Genomic DNA, 17550 nt, shown 5'->3' on the forward strand with positions numbered 1-17550 from the left:
GGCAGAATGCAGGTAAAACACAGAGCAGGAGCCATATAATTCTCCCCCAAGGAGTTCAGTCACAAATGTAATTAACACATTTTTTTTTAATGAGTGTCATAAGCATGGAAGGATGTCCTCTGGATTGGTGGCCAAAGGATGAAGGGGCATACGAATGTTTATCATATCTGGCATGTAAATACCTTGCAATGCGAGCTACAAAAGTGCCATGCAAATGTCTGTTCTCACTTTCAGGTGACGTAAACAAGAAGCAAGCAGCAGCATCTCCCGTAAATGTAAACAAACTTGTTTCTCTTAGCAATTGGCTGAACAAGAAGTAGGACTGAGTGGACTTGTAGGCTTTAAAGTTTTACATTGTTTTGTTTTTGAGTACAGTTATGTAACAAGAAAATCTGCATTTGTAAGTTGCGCTTTCATGATAAAGAGATTGAACTACCATACTTGTATGAGGTGAATTGAAAAATACTATTTCTTTATATTATTTTTATTATAAGTAGTTGCATTGTAAAATTGATAAAAGTGAGCACTGTGCACTTTGTATTGTGTTTGTAATTGAAATGAATATATTTGAAAATGTAGATGAATATCCAAAATATTTAATAAATTTCAGTTGGTATTCTATCGTTTAACAGAGCAATTAAAACTGTGATTAATCACGATTAATTTTTTAATTGTGATTAATTTTTTGAATTAACCATTTGGACCCTTGCTATAGCTCTGCAATACCATTTTCAATGCATAATGCTTAGGCTAGGGCTGAAAAGGGAAAACTACTAGAGCTTCTAGGAAGCAGAATGTAAAGCTCCATGCTGACAATGTCAAGGGGAATGCTTGAGGGTGGGAAAGAGAGTGGACTCTGTTTTTTCCCCACAGCTCAATACTGTATGCCACTTCTAAACCTGCCCTTGAGTAAGTCGACTTCTGCAGCAATAATGAAATTCGTCATGAACTCCTCAGTGCCACCTGGAAGGAGTGGCGGGTCTATCAAGAGAAGCAATTTGACTGTCAGTATGTTTCCTCTTTGTTTGGAAATAGCCCATGTGGAGCATCCTACTTCAAAAACCAGCACCACTGGTGGCCTTTCCATGAAATTGTTGGATGGCTGTGTGGCTATTCAGCCATGCAGATGCAATTCTAGTAAGAAATGTGGCTTGGAAATGCAGGGCAAACCTTTGTATGAGACTTCAAAGAGACTGGACTGTCTGGCATGGAAGCTGTCTCTCCTTGCCATCACGTTCCCAGTTTGTTTCCTCATGCTGCCAGTTCCTGTGTGTTCTTTAACTCTATTGATAACGGCATTCTTTTGTTTCCTTGTTGTCAAATCACCACTGGGAGCTGGGAAGGGAAGCACCATGGGGAGTGGGGAAATGGCAGATGTTTTTGGGAGACATTTTCAAAGGTGAACATGTCAAATAGGCACCTAACTGCCATTTGTGCCTTTGAAAATCTCTCCTTTCACCTTTTTTACTATTGTGTGTAGTTGCACGTGTTTTGATGGTAGCTTTTTATAGAATGTCCACTCAGATGAATGGAAGATCAGAGAATAGTGGAGCATCTTTTTTTCATAGAAGCACCCAGCCCACTGATGTGGTTAAGAGAAGATTACATTTGAGTTAAGAGATCTCTCTGGTCCCATAAAAGGGAATAGTTTCAGTGGTGGAACTGATCAGTCCTTCAGCAAACTCTCTGTAGCTTCTCTTGAGAGATCAGTAGAATCCACCTCAGAGGGCTGGTCATCACAGAATTATGTGGATTCTAATGTATCCGATAAGTCAGGTGAGCTAGGCAGTGAGGGGAACCAGTGTGTCATCTGAAAGATAACCTTTCTTAGGTTAGCAATAAGGTAACTAGATGTGCAGTGACTAGAACTGGTTGGAAATTTTCTGATGAAGCATAGTTTCATTGGAAAATACCAATACAGTACAGCCAAACGAGTCATCAAATCTACTACCTATTTGACTACACTTTAATCAAAACATACAGGTTTCCTTAGCTCCAGAGGATGAAGATGCATAGCACAGGGGCGCTCTGCCTCCCCCTCAAGCTTTGTGGGACAGGCAGTGTCCAAGCTGGAGGACTGGCTGGGAGACAGAGCAGCTGGGCTTTCTGCCTCTTCAGCTGCAGGGCTGGAAAGATCTTGTCAACTTCACAAGTGAAACTAACAAGAGCCTTCCCTCAGGGCAACTGGGAAGCCAAAAAAATTTGTTTCTGTTCTCCCAAAATGGAATTTGTTTTGAAATCTCTTTCCACTAAAAGTTTCGTGTTTTTGGTGCTTCATCCTGCTTTGAGATTAAACTCTTTTCAAAAACGTGAAAATTTTCATGGAAAGGGATTCCCTTTTTTTGGCCAGCTCTAGTAATGACCTCAGTGTCTCAGCATTGTAAAGATCACCATCTGGGCATCGAAGAGGGAAACGGAGGGATAATTCTTGTTATGGAGATTTGCTAGGATTTGATGTATTTACAGCAATGAACTCATTTAGCAGAACTCAAAATATTTTTATGCTGTGTATGCTTACAGTTCCTATTTTTAAAAGGAATAAGGATTTTGCCCAATTAACAGTCACAATGGTAACTTGCCAGGAGCCTGCGGGTCTCCCATTATTTGCTTAAAATAGAAAAGCTTGCAGTGTCCTGATCTGTAATGAAGAGGAGGTCCTGTAATGTATCGTTCTGTCTTTCTTGGATTTATCTGCCTGCATTGCATGCTGGACCTGTAGTCTCCATAAGTCACATCTTGACATTAAAGATTAAGTTTCAGAGTAGCAGCCGTGTTAGTCTGTATTCACAAAAAGAAAAGGAGTACTTGTGGCACCTTAGAGACTAACAAATTTATTTGAGCATAAGCTTTCGTGAGCTACAGCTCACTTCATCTGATGCATTCAGTGGAAAATACAGTGGGGAGATTTATATACACACACAGAGAACATGAAACAATGGGTTTTATCATACACATTTGGCTCAGGCCAAATGGCTACCGGAGAGTGATCCTATTGGGATCCAGGAAGTGGGTGGGCGGAAGCCCACCCACTGCTAAAGGACCTCCCCCCAGCCTAAGGGGAGGATCCACAGGACCTGTAAGCCAAATGATTCTATGGGACAACTAATGAGATAACAGGGACAGGAGTGAGGTCAAAGGGTCAAACGAAGGGAACCTGACAGGGACACCGAGCAGAGAACCCTGAGAGTGATAGAAGGTAGATATATTAGCCCCAGATTAAGCAGGTCCCTTTTCCCTGAGTAAGATAATGGGCTGTTTCAGAACAATCAGGAACCGATTAAGGCAGGCTAAGTAGGACACTTTGAGCCAATTAAGAAGCTACTAGAATCAATTAGGACAGGCAGGCTAATCAAGGCACCTAGTTTTAAAAAGGACCTCACTTGAGTTAGTGAGGCGTACGCAAGATGCTGAGAGTGAGAAGGTGTACTGCTGGAGGACTGAGAAGTACAAGCATTATCAGACATCAGGAGGAAGATCCTGTGGTGAGGATAAAGAAGGTGTTGGGAGGAGGCCATGGGGAAATAGCCCAGGGAGTTGTAGCTGTCACACAGCTGTTACAAGAGACACTGTTGACAGGGCCCTGGGCTGGAACCCAGAATAGAGGGTTCCCCCATCCCTCCAACTCCCTATTTGTTACTAGAGGAGTTGACCTGGAATGTGGGTCCCACTGAGGCCTGTCCCCCGACTCTGAGGCGAGCAAATTCACCAATAAGCGCAGGACCCACCAAGGCAGAGGAGGAACTTTGTCACAATACTAAATATGTCACCATGAGCTGCAGTCAGATTAGAGCTGTTTTTTTTTGGATAGGTGGCTTCTCAATGTGTGTAAATATCTGCACTAGCAGAAACTAAAAACAATTCCTCAAGAGATCTCCTGGTTCTTCGTGATGATTGTGTGTGTCTGTAGAAGTGCTCTGTCCTGTGTGTGATCTGGTCTCTCTGTCCATTTAAACCTCCCTTGCCCTTGGTGTCTGTGTTCCTGATAGCTGCTGATTGGATCAAAGCTTCACCGAGCCTCCCTTCCACCCCTTCAAATTTTCATTAAATGCAGTTTATCTCTCTGCCATTACATAGCCTGTTGTTTCACTTCACAATTTTAAATTATTGCTGTCTGGGTTTTCCATTTTTTCAAACAATTTTTCAGGGTGTGTGTGTGTGTGTGTGTGTGTGTGTGTCTGTAAAACCAATGAGCAAGCAATGCACAGTTATTTACACAGCAGCTCCTGCAGCTCTAATGTAATATTATCATTTAAATGCTTGCTGAGTATTCAGACATTCAAGGTCTGTATGGCATGCTCTGCAGTGCTGGAGCCCTAGGGTAATGTTTTTCATAGCTGTTTATTCCTAAATACTCTTGATGGAAATACAAATGCCACCAAAGTTCCCAATGTGGTTTCATATATTGGAAAAGGGGGGAACAGAGGGCCTTGTATTGTTTCAGAGATGGCACTGAGCACTAAAAATGTGTCTGAAAAAGAGACTGAGAAACGATAGGGGTTGATTAAGAGAGAAACAGAACGATAAAACCACGTAGAAAATTGATCTGCAAAGCTTGCAAGTTTATTTGTGAAATTCTCCTCCCACAAAAGCTGAGACACTAAATGAGAATGTACTGCCAATATTGTGGTTAACCCTTACCAGCCCTGGGAAGATTTTTTATTATGTGTCCTTTCCTTGGAGGACCTTCACACGCATTTCTCCTTTAGTGGATTTCCTTTGCAAAGTAGGGGGAGAGGCCACCTCGATGGTGCCATTTAGAGATCCATCCAAAATGAAACATTGGGAGTTGATATAGAAGAAAGCACAGCACCTGTAGATTTAAAGGCACTTTGTTGTAATGGGCCTGGGCATGTTGGTCTTTCATGTTCATTGTGTGGGCAGGGATCAGAGTCTATGTGTTGGATTAGTTTCATTTTCACCAGGTGGTAGGAATAGCAACAGGAATTTTGGGATTTCAGAAGTTCCTTGAGCCAAAAAGGATACAAGCTCAGTTTATGGGATGCTAAATCCTGTAGCAGAGGCCTGACTTTTTGCTTTCCTGAAGATGTGAAGATTGCAAAAGCTTTTTGGGTATCAGGATCCATTTTTTCCCTCTTGATAATCTACCCTTCTTTCAGACAATGTTCAGCCAAAAAGCTAACAACTACAATGATGTGATCACATATAATAATCACACCTAGCTCTTATGTAACAGATGCTTGTGTTGTCATTTTTAATTTCAGTATTGCTGGGGATGTGTCTATAGTGATATAGGCCCCAATTCAGCAGAGCACTTAAGCACTTGCTTGAGTTCCATTACGTTCATTGAGAATTGAGCATGCTCTGCAGTTGGGACCACAATCTCTGTGTGCATCAAAAATATGGTTGCCAACTCTGACTGAAGCTATTCCAGGAGATTTTTTTTTCCCCAGCATGACATAAAGTCATTTTCTTAAAATATCCTATTAAAATCTCCTGGATTGCTTTGTGTAGTAACGGGGAGATCGATGCCGATTCCAGGCCAATACTGGAGGGCTGGCAACCCTATTCAAAGAGAACACCTTTGTGTATGTTTGCACATACGCATGCACGCGCATGTGCACACACATACAAACACACACACGCATACACACACATGTGAATGCAAAAGGTGCGGGATTCAGGTCCAATATTGAATTGATCCTAAATTCTTGAGACACATCTGGAGTCTGTTTGCAGGGTAGTGTCTCCTGAGAGATGGGACATAAAGCTATTCAGCCCCTGCCCACCATCTTGTTACCTGAAAGACTTACTCTGTCTCCTAAGAACGGTTCCTGTAACAGATGTTTGTTTCATCAGATTCCATTGTTTTAATGAAACTTGCACGGGCCTGATACAATCAGAGTCCCCTCTTCCATCCGTTCTTTAGCTCTAAGCCTTTAAAAGGTCTTTAAAGGCCTATTTTAGTTTCCCTTCTGAGAATACTAGAAAGAAGTTCAGCCTTTTGCCACGTCCTTCTGGCTCACATAGATGAGCTCCACTGCAAACTCTGCACAGGGTTGACCTGGTGGAAGCATTTCCTAGCCCAGCGCTGTATCTGATTTTCCCCATCACCATATATAACATGTTTGGCTTGTGGGGATTTTTTAATCTGGTTCCGCTTTCGACTCTCCCTATTGTTCTCAGGCTTTCAACTTGAATTTCCATTACCTGCCGTTTTGTTTATACCAAACCAAAGGCAAATTGCTGATGTTATTCACAACAGACTGTGCTGCCAGAGGTGTGCAGATTAAATCTAGGGTGTTAAATTCAGATTCCATGTACCATGCTTCTCTTCCCTCTCCCCGCATTGCACTAGTGACAGGGAACTGTTACCATAACAATAACATTTTAAAGTTTTCCAGAAGTGCTACAGGAATCATTTTCTTTCTCCTCCCCCTCAACAATTCAGGAAAACGGAGCTTATTACAGATAAAATTCTTTTCCTCCGTGACTTGATAGGAGACTAGCAGGGGCACTCGGCAATACCAGGGAAAGTTGTCTGCAGCTCAGAACTGCTCCTCTGAAATGAGAAGCCTGGCTGAGCTGCCCACTGCTGCAATTTGTTGACCTGAAATGGTTTGTGTGTCCTTCGCTGTAGACTTAGATGGTAGAGTTTGCACTACCTACAAATTGTAAATGGGAAAAGAGAGCAGAACAAGTCATAAAAAGAAACAAAAATACAGAAAATGTATAAAACCCTTGAGATAACCTTAAACCTCGAAAAGAATAAGAGCAATAATACTTATAAACTGCCTTTATTTTACTTCTCCCTGCAAGCCATGCGGGCTACTGCACCATAGCAGTTCAACTGCAACACACTAATATATAGGGAAACACAAAAATCCCAGTAAAGAGAGAGCACTCAACAGCCCTCTGAAAACAGAAAGTGTGCCAGAAAGAGAGTGGGAGGATGTTAACTTTTCCCACCCAGTCATCCAGTGGGCCAAGAACATGGACAACTTTATGTCTGGATGTTTGCAGATAGAGTTGGGATAGTGGAACATAATCTTCCTTCCTTGTCTTTCCCCTCCCCACTCCAGGTTTCTTCCCATATTTGACTCTAGGAGCCTTTCAGTGCCCACTGACAGAGTTTACTGCCATGTAACAGCAACTGCTATCAAGCCTGACAAACTCACTAAACCTAACACATTGCTTTCATGATATTTATCTATAAAGAATGTCATGTAAGATTTCAAATGAAAGCCTGTGAAACACTGGCCATTGATATCACTGCATAATGTATATATTAACATGGTATGAGGAATTATGGATACTTACTGATACTATACTTAACTTCTGTTATCAGGCAAAGAGAGGAACAGGTTTTCTTCCAGATAAGAGGGAGGATAGTTAACTCCCCTCTATTGGAAGTTGAGCATGGTGATGCCAGAGACAATGGACAGTTCGTTTGCAGTGGAGGTAAACAGGAGGAGCAAATTAACATGAGGATGTGAAATCAGCATGGAAAGATGCTGGAGTCTGAACCCCAAGGGTCCATCCTGACTCTGGTGACAAAAAATAATAAACTCTGGGGAATATAAGGAGAAGCAAAAAGACACTTTGGTTATCTATCGCTGAGGGAACAAAGAGGTGAGCGCCCTTTGCATTATGAATGGTAGATCCCCAACCATGTGGGTTGCTGACACTGAGAAGTGCCTTAGGCAAAGGTACAATTAACTTAGGCTTGGATAGAGAATGGGAGTGGATGGGTCATTACACAAAGTAAAACTATTTCCCCATGTTTATCTCCTCCTTCCCCTCCCCCCCCCCCCCCCCGTTCCTCAGATGTTCTTGTCAACTGCTGGAAATGGCCCACCTTGATTATCACTACAAAAGGTCCCTCCCCCCCACCCCCGGCTCTCCCACTGGTAATAGCTCACCTTAAGTGATCACTCTGGTTACAGTGTGTATGGTAATACCCATTGTTTCGTGTTCTCTGTGTATATAAATCATCTCCCCACTGTATTTTCCACTGAATGCATCCGATGAAGTGAGCTGTAGCTCACAAAAGCTTATGCTCAAATAAATGTGTTAGTCTCTAAGGTGCCACAAGTCCTTCTTTTCTTTTTGCGAATACAGACTAACACGGCTGCTACTCTGAAATTGGACAAAGGTTGTAACCTGATGTGTTAAGTTTTAGCCACTAGAAAGCACAATTATACTTTTATTTTATTTGTAACCACTTTGTTTCTATTGTCTCTGCTTAGTATCACTTAAATCTCTCTTCTTTATTAATTAACTTATGCTTTTATAATTGTTGTACAGAAGTGAGGTGTGCACTCTCAGATGAGCCAACAGGCTGGTGCGTATCTGGTCTCTTTGGAGACAGCAGACTTGATATTGCTGTGGGCCTCCAAAACTGGGGTTGGATTCAGCTGGGAGACACTTTTGGAGAGGTCGGGAACTGAAGTACACCAAGGGTTAACCTGCAAGATGAAGTTAGGACTGGCAGAGTCCTAAGGAGTTTGTTTAGCTGGAGATAGCAGGGAGCAGCCACACAGTGTAAGACCAAGAAATCTTTCTTTTGCTAAGGCAGAGGGGTAACAGGGTGACTTATAGACAGAGGCAGTGCTAGCCCATTGGGGGCCCTAAACAGGAATATTTTTGGTGCCCACCACAACACAACATATAATAAAAATCAAATAGGGGACCCCCTTGAGCGGCTTGGGGCCCTAAGCAATTGCTTAGTCTGCTTATGCCTAGTGCCAGCTCTGCTTACAGTTCTGGATGCCCCAAGAAAGCATAGCACCAGGTTACAAAGGATTGTACACCGTGGTGAGATGGCCTCTTCTCTGGACTCAGAAGTGGATGTGCCCCGTCACAGCAGCCAGCAGTGAGGCTTATCATAAGGCCTTCTGTGGTCTCCCTATTCTTAGTTTTCATCCCAGGTGTAAACAAACCTGTCAGACCTCTTATTAGGGAGGGGGATGACATTTTCCATTCTTTTCAGCACAGACATTTTTCAATGTTTATAAATATCTATGTTGTCATTCTTCAATTTATCAAAGTGTGTTTTCTCCCAACCATCAGTTGTTCAGGTGTTTTGAATAATTCAGAAACCCTTTTTGACTTCAAACCTGGCATGTGCTAGCTGCAGCCCTCAGTGAGGAATGTGCTCTTTGCTGGGTTGAAAAGATTAGATGAGAAATAAGTTACAACCCAGTAGGGGGAAAACATGTTTCCCTATAGACTGAAGTGCGTTGCAGAGTGTGGTTATCCAGACATACAGATGTTATGGCTCCCCGGGCAACGATACTGTAACCTGGTTACACTGCACACAGGTTTTAAACTATCAAAGACCTCATATACAATAAATCCAAATGCTATGTCGGCACAAGAAGCTGATTGCAGTAGCTGTGGGAACTAGGAATATGAATTTACTAGTTTTTGTGTATTAAATAGGGTAAAGGTTGGACTCCAGAGTGCTACCCATTCCACTGTTCTTTCATTCCTTTTACAGTTGGCTGAAGTCTTGCTTTTACTTAGAAACCCTATTTGTTGCTCTGCCTTAGACTTTTTTAATCATATTGACAACCTAACCTTACAAAAAACAGTGTCAGTGCATCTCTGTAGGAAAGTGTCATAGCCACATAGACATAGGGATTGGATTTTAATTATAGCTATAAATCTCTAGCTATAATGAAGGGTCTGTCAGTGTATCCACTCTGTTCATATGTATATTCAGAGGGTTAAAATGTATTGGTGCACTTTCATTCTGGACTGAAGTAAGGCGAGCAAAGTCTCAGCATGCGCATAATTAATGACTTTCGACTCAGTTTGTTGACAGATCAGTTCAACTGTCTAAATTGCAGATGTGCAAAGAGAGGCAGGGTTGAGCTTTTGCATACTTTCTATTTTCACATTTATAAATAAGAAATTGCCTCCATTGCAAAAATGAAGTGTCATTGCCTTTAGCTAATACAGAGCAGCTGACACCTCCATGAAAAGTTTGAAATGTTCCTTTGAGAACAGTGAGACAGCATCTGTCTCAATCTGGTAGTGGTCAGAGCATACAAGTGGGAGCCAAGAGTTCCGGAGACTGAGAAGCTGAGACAAAAGCTCAAAGACTTGACATTGAAGCATCTGTCATTCTTACTGAGCATGTCTACTCGGCGTGGATAATTACTAAGTTCTAACTGAACAAGCCAATCCTGTTCCCATGGAAGTTAATAGGGGTGCTATTGATTTCATTAGGCACAGTACTGGGTCCTAAACTAGCAGAATCCTCTCCCAGCATAAATAAACCCTGAGATACTTTTGGGGATGGTCTTTCTCTGGTTATTCCAAAGACCTGGATAGGAAATTGAAAGGTTTATCAGAGGATATTACAAAACCTAATGCCTCCTGTGACATGGATGCCTGTGGAATAAGGTCTTTTTCCAAGTATTTCTAAAGCAATACGTTGTAGTATCTATGCACTGTCACTTAATTTTTACCTCAGTTTCCAATTCTGTAATATTGAGTAATATCTACCTACATCCCAGAGAGATTTGAGGATTAAATTGTTAATTTTTGTAACTAATGCTTGTGTCCCCATAACCAATTCAGCCATTTGGTCCTACTCCCCTTTGCATGAAACCATCTCAATGCACCAAGTCCCCAGTCACTGCTTTTTAAATTCCCTTTTAAAGACCCGCTCCTCCTAGAGATTCTTATTTAAAAAATAAATAAAACTTGAGAGATGAAGAGGAAATAAAGGAGCTTCTGCCTCTGGCTCTTCCAACTTGTCTTACCTTTCTGGATCTGTCTTCTAGATGGTAAACTCTCCAGGGCAAGAATTTTTGATATTTGAGTCTTGTACAGCACTGAGCCCATTGTTGGCACCTTACTAATAATAATGGTAAAGTGCTTTGAAGAAAAGGGAGTATTATTACTCTAAGCAAGATCATCTAGATCTTTTCTCTCTATATTTCTTTCTCTGGTTCTTCTGTTTCTCTCTTTCTCTCATTCTTTATTCCTAAATATATTTGAAAATAATAAAGGAGCTGGGCAAAGTAATACAGCAAATGTAGATGCCACCATGTAATTTTTCACAAAGTTTTGGAAGCTGTACGTTTGTTTAACCCTTTTAGCTTTGGATGTAGGATTTCTTTTGGCATCTAAACATCCTTATTTTTGCCTAGTCTCTCATTTCACCTTTCTGTCTTGCAAACTACTCGAGAAGCTGAAGCCTTCATAATATATATTATTATAAACAACTTCCAGCTGGTTAAGTAGGTATACTGTGAATTAATTTTCATGGCCTGGGACTGTGAGTTTAAGATATGAGGCTGCAGATTACATCAGTTGATTTCATAGTATGATCATAGAATCATAGAATATCAGGGTTGGAAGGGACCTCAGGAGGTCATCTAGTCCAACCCCCTGCTCAAAGCAGGACCAATCCCCAACTAAATCATCCCAGCCAGGGCTTTGTCAAGCCTGATCTTAAAAACCTCTAAGGAGAAAGGAGATTCCACCACCTCCCTCAGTAACCCATTCCAGTGCTTCACCACCCTCTTAGTGAAAAAGTTTTCCTAATATCCAACCTAAACCTCCCCCACTGCAATTTGAGACTGTAACTCCTTGTTCTGTCGTCTGGTACCACTGAGAACAGTCTAGATCCATCCTCTTTGTAACCCCCTTTCAGGAAGTTGAAAGCAGATATCAAGTCCCCCCTCATTCTTCTCTTCTGCAGACTAAATAATCCCAGTTATTTCAACCTCTCCTCATAATTCATGTGCTCCAGCCCCCTAATTGTTTTTGTTGCCCTCCTCTGCACTCTTTCCAATTTTTCCACATCCTTCTTGTAGTGTGGGGCCCAAACTGGATGCAATACTCCAGATGAGGCCTCACCAATGCTGAATAGAGGGGAATGATCATGTCCATTGATCTGCTGGCATGCTCCTACTTCTACAGCCCAAAATGCCGTTAGCCTTCTTGGCAACAAGGGCACACTGTTGACTCATATCCAGCGTCTCATCCACTGTAACCCCTAGGTCCTTTTTCTGAAGAATTGCTGCCTAGCCACTCGGTCCCTAGTCTATAGCAGTGCTTGGATTCTCTGCACTTGTCCTTGTTGAACCTCATCAGATTTCTTTTGGCCCAATCCTCTAATTTGTCTAGGTCCCTCTGTATCCTATCCCTACCCTCCAGAATATCTACCACTCCTCCCAGTTTAGTGTCATCTGCAAACTTGCTGAGGGTGCAATCCATGCCATCCTCCAGATCATTAATGAAGATATTGAACAAAACCGGTCCCAGGACCAACCATTGGGGCACTCTGCTTGATACCGGCTGCCGACTAGACATGGAGCCATTGATCACTACTTGTTGAGCCCGATGATCTAGCCAATTTTCTATCCACCTTGTAGTCCGTTCAAGAGAACATAAACAGTGTTAGCTGGAGTTTGACAGCGAAAGCTTGGAGGTGGAAGCTACATGCAAGTGTGTGTTTAACTGCAAGCTTCCCGTGCACAGTCCTCTCTTTCAGGCAGAGGAAGGGAGAGCAGGAACAGTCCAAGGGCCAGGCACTGAGGTGTCTTGCCTTGCAGGATCAGTGGAATCACAACACGGTAAAAAGTGTCAAGCAAGCAAGCAGAATTTCCAAGTTCAAGCGTTTGACTGCTCTTGAATTCTCTCCCCTCAGGGGAGAAGAAAAAGCTTTAATTTACAAAGTGTCACAACCCATTACAGCACATCCCATCTCAACACACCACTGCATGGGGCTGACATTTGTTTGCTTTAATTTCTCAAAATAGCTTTTATTTAAAGCAAATGTTCTCAGTTTATTTCAAACAGTTCTTTTTCTCCCCTACTCTGTTCTTGCCAGTTCCCATGGGGACAGTCACTCCTGCAGTGCTTTGCCCAGTGTTGGTTAACTGTCAGCCCTTGTCAGAGGTTTTAAATTATTTTTCTTATTAGTAACAGAGAGCTTCTTTGTTGCCTCCAAACCAAAACATTCACTAGATTGATTGGAATGGTGCTTATGTTATCTGATTTTAATACAAAGTAGAACAGGTGCCTTGCAATTCCACCAGCCCATAGGAAGTATGATTTTTTTGCAGGGTTTTTATGGCACAGGGAGTGAATTCAGGAACTCACTGTTGTTCAGTGGCAATTTCCTTACAGTCAGGGATGAATTAAGGCAATCTGGGGCCCTAGCACAATGCCATATGGAAGCTCCTGTTGGAGATGACAGTGGAAGGAGCCACTCCTGCTGGAACTGTCTGCTAGGCCCTCTCAGACACTCTATGCCATTCATCAATGATTTAAATAATGGCATAGAGAGTACGCTTATAAAATTTGCGGATATCAAGATGGGAGGGGTTGCAAATGCTTTGGAGGGTAAGATTATAATTCAAAATGATCTAGACAAACTGTAGAAATGGTCTCAAGTAAATAGGATTAAATTCAATAAGGATAAATGGAAAGTACTCCACTTAGGAAGGAACAATCAGTTGCACACCTACAAAATGGGAAATGACTGCCTAGGAAGGAGTAATACAGAAAGGGATCTGGGCAGGTCATAGTGGATCAAAAGCTAAATATGAGTGAATAGTGTACACTGTTGCAAAAAAGGCAAACATCATTCTGGGGTGTATTAGCAGGAATGTTGTCAGCAAGACACAAAAGACAATTCTTCCTCTTTACTCCATGCTGATTAGGCCTAAACTGGAGTATTGTATCCAGTTCTGGGTGCCACATTTCAGGAAAGATGCGGGCAAATTGGAGAAGGTCCAGAGGAGAGCCACAACAATGATTAAAGGTCTAGAAAACAGGTCATATGAAGAAAGATTGAAAAAAGCTGGGTTTGTTTAGTCTGGAGAAGAGAAGAATGAGAGGGGACATAAGTTTTCAAATACATAAAAGGTTTCAAGGAGGAGGGCGAAAAAAATTTCTCCTTAATCTCTGAGGATAGGACAAGAAGCAATGGGCTTAAATTGCAGCGAGGGTGGTCTAGGTTGGACACTAGGAAAAGCTTCCTAACTGTCAAGGTAGTTAAGCACTGGAATAAATTGCCCCAGGAGGTTGTGGAATCTCAATCATTGGAGATTCTTAAGAGCACTTTAACGGGGTTCAAGCTGTGTGCCTTGGTATTTGGCACCTGGGCCGCCTCCTTCAATGAGTCAGGGACACTTCAGTCTGGTGCAACACCCATGCTCTTTATTCTCAAAAGGTTTCACACCACCAGTTCCTGACTATATACAGGCTTCACAGCTACTTTGCCTACAACAGGCCTGGCCAGCAACAGTCTAGGAGGCTCCCACCTCCTTCTGGGCGCCTGGCCTGACCTTTGTAGCACGGGGATAATAACACTGGCAGATGCGGCCAGTTACCAGGACTATTCACCCAGCCCCAATCCATCCCCCTTGATTGGGGCTGGAGTGGCAGGAGCTGATTAAGGGCTTCTCAACCAGTACCCTACCACAAGTAGGTTAGACAAACACCTGTCAAGGATGGTCTAGATAATACTTGTCCTGCCATGAGCGCAGGGGGCTGGAGTAAATGACCTCTTGAGGTCCCTTTCAATCCTATCATTCTATGGTCCCACTTTGGGCAGAGTGAGGTCTCTTCCCCTTCCCCGACTACAGCCTCATCCTCGAAAAGGGAGGACATAACTGCCACACAACAAAGCAGAGACACTGTGACGGAAGCCCTGCTGACTTCTCAGCAGGACCATGAGGGGTTGGCGCTAGCCAGGTACCCAACACAATGATGTCAATGGGCCCCATCCTGCACAACGCCATGCATTTCAGAGTTAACACCGCATAGAGATGAGTGGGACATTTCACACCTCTCAGTTTGTAGGTTTGGGCTTTGTGGCAACTCAGGTAGCCATCACTGCATCAGTTGCACTTGGGTTAACTTTTGAGCTTTTCTATGCAGCATTTAGTAGTCTATAGTTATGTTAGGGCCCAAAGACCCCTATCAGGACTGGCACCTAATTGTGCTGGATGCTATACAAACACAGAAAAGAGACCATTCCTGAAAAAACCCTACATTAGTCTGTAATTAGATATGTGTTTAGCAAGAGAAACGTTCAGATGTTACTCTGCCCTTTTGTGGTTTTTGGCTGTAGTCTCATGGACATTGTGTTTTTTGGCTGTGGTCTTGCAAGCATAGTAAGTGCTGCATGTCAATGACTAATACAGATAACAGAGAACAGAGGGGGAACCTGGCTACACTGTTGCCTTCAGTTTATGGAACAAAATTACTTCAGGAGGGGAAGTGATCCAATTTACAGATTTTCTTAGTAGGTGTCAGTGAAGTCGTGTGCAGTCAAGGCTCTGCCTCCTGAATGAGCAAACTCCATGCTTGTTTATAACACTAGCACTCCAAGCCCGTGCGGCAAGCCAGGTGTACTTTCATTTTCATTATCATTTTCATCAATGATAATTGACAGACAAAATAGGAAAAATGCTGCTTGAGAACTTAGTACAGTTTGATTTAAGGATAATTACTTCATATATTTTGACATATTATGTTGACAGTTTGTGTTTTAATGGTTATAAAGCTTGAACTTGTGAATCTCAACAGCTACTGCCATTAAATAATTATTGCCTGCCCCCTCAATTTCCCGCAACTGTGAAAATTTAAATTGATAAAAATAAAAAAATGCTTAAAATCCATAATTTTGTGCAACTGTGAAAATTTAAGTACTGTATATACTAGTTCATAAGCTGAATTTTTTTAGTAAAAAAAGGGAAGCACCAGAGCAGAGGGTCAGCTTAAGAACGGGTATAGAGAGGGAGAGGTGGGACACAGCCCTCCCCCCCCAACAGAGGGGGCAAGGAGAGGCAGCAGGGCCAGAAGGGAACAGGTGAGGCCAGAGTCTCTCCACTTCTGGCCATGCTGCTCTCCCCTCAGCCTCCGAAGCAGCTGCAGCTCGGGGACTGGCAGGCTGCAGCCGTGCCACTCGGCCCCGTCCCCCAGAGCAGGCTGCGGCCGTGCCGCCCGGTCTGGTCCGCCAGAGCAGGCTGCGGCCGCACTGCCCAGCCTGCCGGAGCAGTTCCAGCCAGGCCAGAGACATCCTCCCCAGCCCTCCCCAGCTAAGGTGGGAAGGGATGGGATGGGGAGAGTGTGGGGGTCCCAGGCTAGGGGTGGGGTCATGTGGGGGGTGGTCACAGGGGTTACTCCTCTGACCCCCAGCTTCTCCCCCCAAAAAATTTCCCCACCAGTTGCTGTCCCAGCCCATCAGGGTAAGCAGCTGGCGCTCCAGGACACTTTATTTACTTAAGTTTATCTCCGTGCCTGCAGACGCTCGAGGTAAACAAACCATCTCGACCCGCCAGCAGCTTATCCTGATGGCCCGGGAGCCAAAGTTCGCTGACCCCTGAATTGTAGGATCATCTTATGAATGGGTCATAACAATTTTCCATTTTTACTTATCCATCTTGGAGGCGGATCGGCTTATAAACGAACCGGCTTATGATGGAGTAGAAAAATAGCTTAAAAATAAACATTGATATTGCCTGTCGAAATTATATGAAATTGAATTCAGCCAAGCCTACATATATGATATCAGATTAAGGGTACTCTAGTCTGCACATGTTTACTTTATTTTGGCCAGGGGCATATCCAGTGCCATTTAAGAAGTAGGTAATTAATTGATGAAGGTCTTTTGGAGGCAGACGGTTCTAGTTCGGTCAAACAACTGTAAAGTTTTATTAATGGGAAGGTACTTGGAAACAGATCATTTGGGCAGACTGTGTAATATAGTCTGCCTGTTTTTCTACAAGTTTGCCTAAGGAATTCCAAGTGTACAGGTAAGGGAATGATGATTCCTGCCAGGGCACCAGGAAAATTGTTTTGGTTGAAAGAAGTAGGGTTCCCAGGTGTCTGGGTTTTTTTACTGGAACGCCCAGTTGATAAGGGACCTGGCAGCTCCATTAAAAGTCCAGTCAGTGTCGCAGCAGGGCTAAGGTAGGCTCCCTGCCTGCCCTGGCTCTGTGCAGCTCCCAGAAGTGGATGGCATGTCCCTGCAGTCCCTAGGCGCAGTGGTGGCCAGCGAGGCTGTGTACACTGCTCCCGGCCCGAGTGCCAGCTCTGCAGCTCCCATTGGCAAGGAATCATGGCCAATGGGAGCTGCGGGGGTGGTGCCTGCGGGCTAGGACAGCACGCGGAGCCCCCTGGCCACCCCTGTGCTTAGGGGCCGTAGTACCATAGCAGCTGCTTCCAGGAGCTGCCTGAGATAAATGCTGCCCGAATCCCACAACCCAAACCCCTCATCCCTGGCCCCATCCCAGACTCTGCACCCCCAGACGGAACCCAAACCCCCTCCCACATCCCAACCCCCTGCCCCAACCCTGAGCCCCCTCCCAGAGCCCGCATACCAAACCCCAGCCCCAACCTTGAGCACCCTCCCACACCCAAACTCCCTCCCAGAGCCCACACCCACACCTGCACCCTAACCCTCTGCCCCAGCCCTGAGCCCTCTCCTGCACCCAAACTCGCTTCTGGTGCCCGTACCCCATCCTGCACACCGAACCTCTCAGCCCCAGCCCAGAACCCCCTCCTGCACTTCAAAACCTTCATCCCAGGCCCCACCCACACCCCAACCCCCTGCCT

General features: G+C 43.8%; 1 protein-coding gene and 1 long non-coding RNA gene across 20 annotated transcripts in view; both read left to right on the forward strand.

Annotated features, from left to right (window-relative positions):
- The window catches only part of LOC119857578 (transmembrane protein 263-B-like), a 312491-nt gene that overhangs the window by 175478 nt on the left and 119463 nt on the right, over positions 1–17550 (forward strand). The gene's annotated exons all lie outside the window — the stretch shown is intronic.
- LOC122460484 lies at positions 839–11396 on the forward strand. Its single transcript, XR_006281808.1, has 3 exons — positions 839–849; positions 6910–7667; positions 8114–11396. It is a non-coding gene; the product is annotated as an uncharacterized LOC122460484 (long non-coding RNA).

Source organism: Dermochelys coriacea, chromosome 6 (assembly GCF_009764565.3).
Source record: "Dermochelys coriacea isolate rDerCor1 chromosome 6, rDerCor1.pri.v4, whole genome shotgun sequence".
Lineage (NCBI taxonomy): Eukaryota > Metazoa > Chordata > Testudines > Dermochelyidae > Dermochelys > Dermochelys coriacea.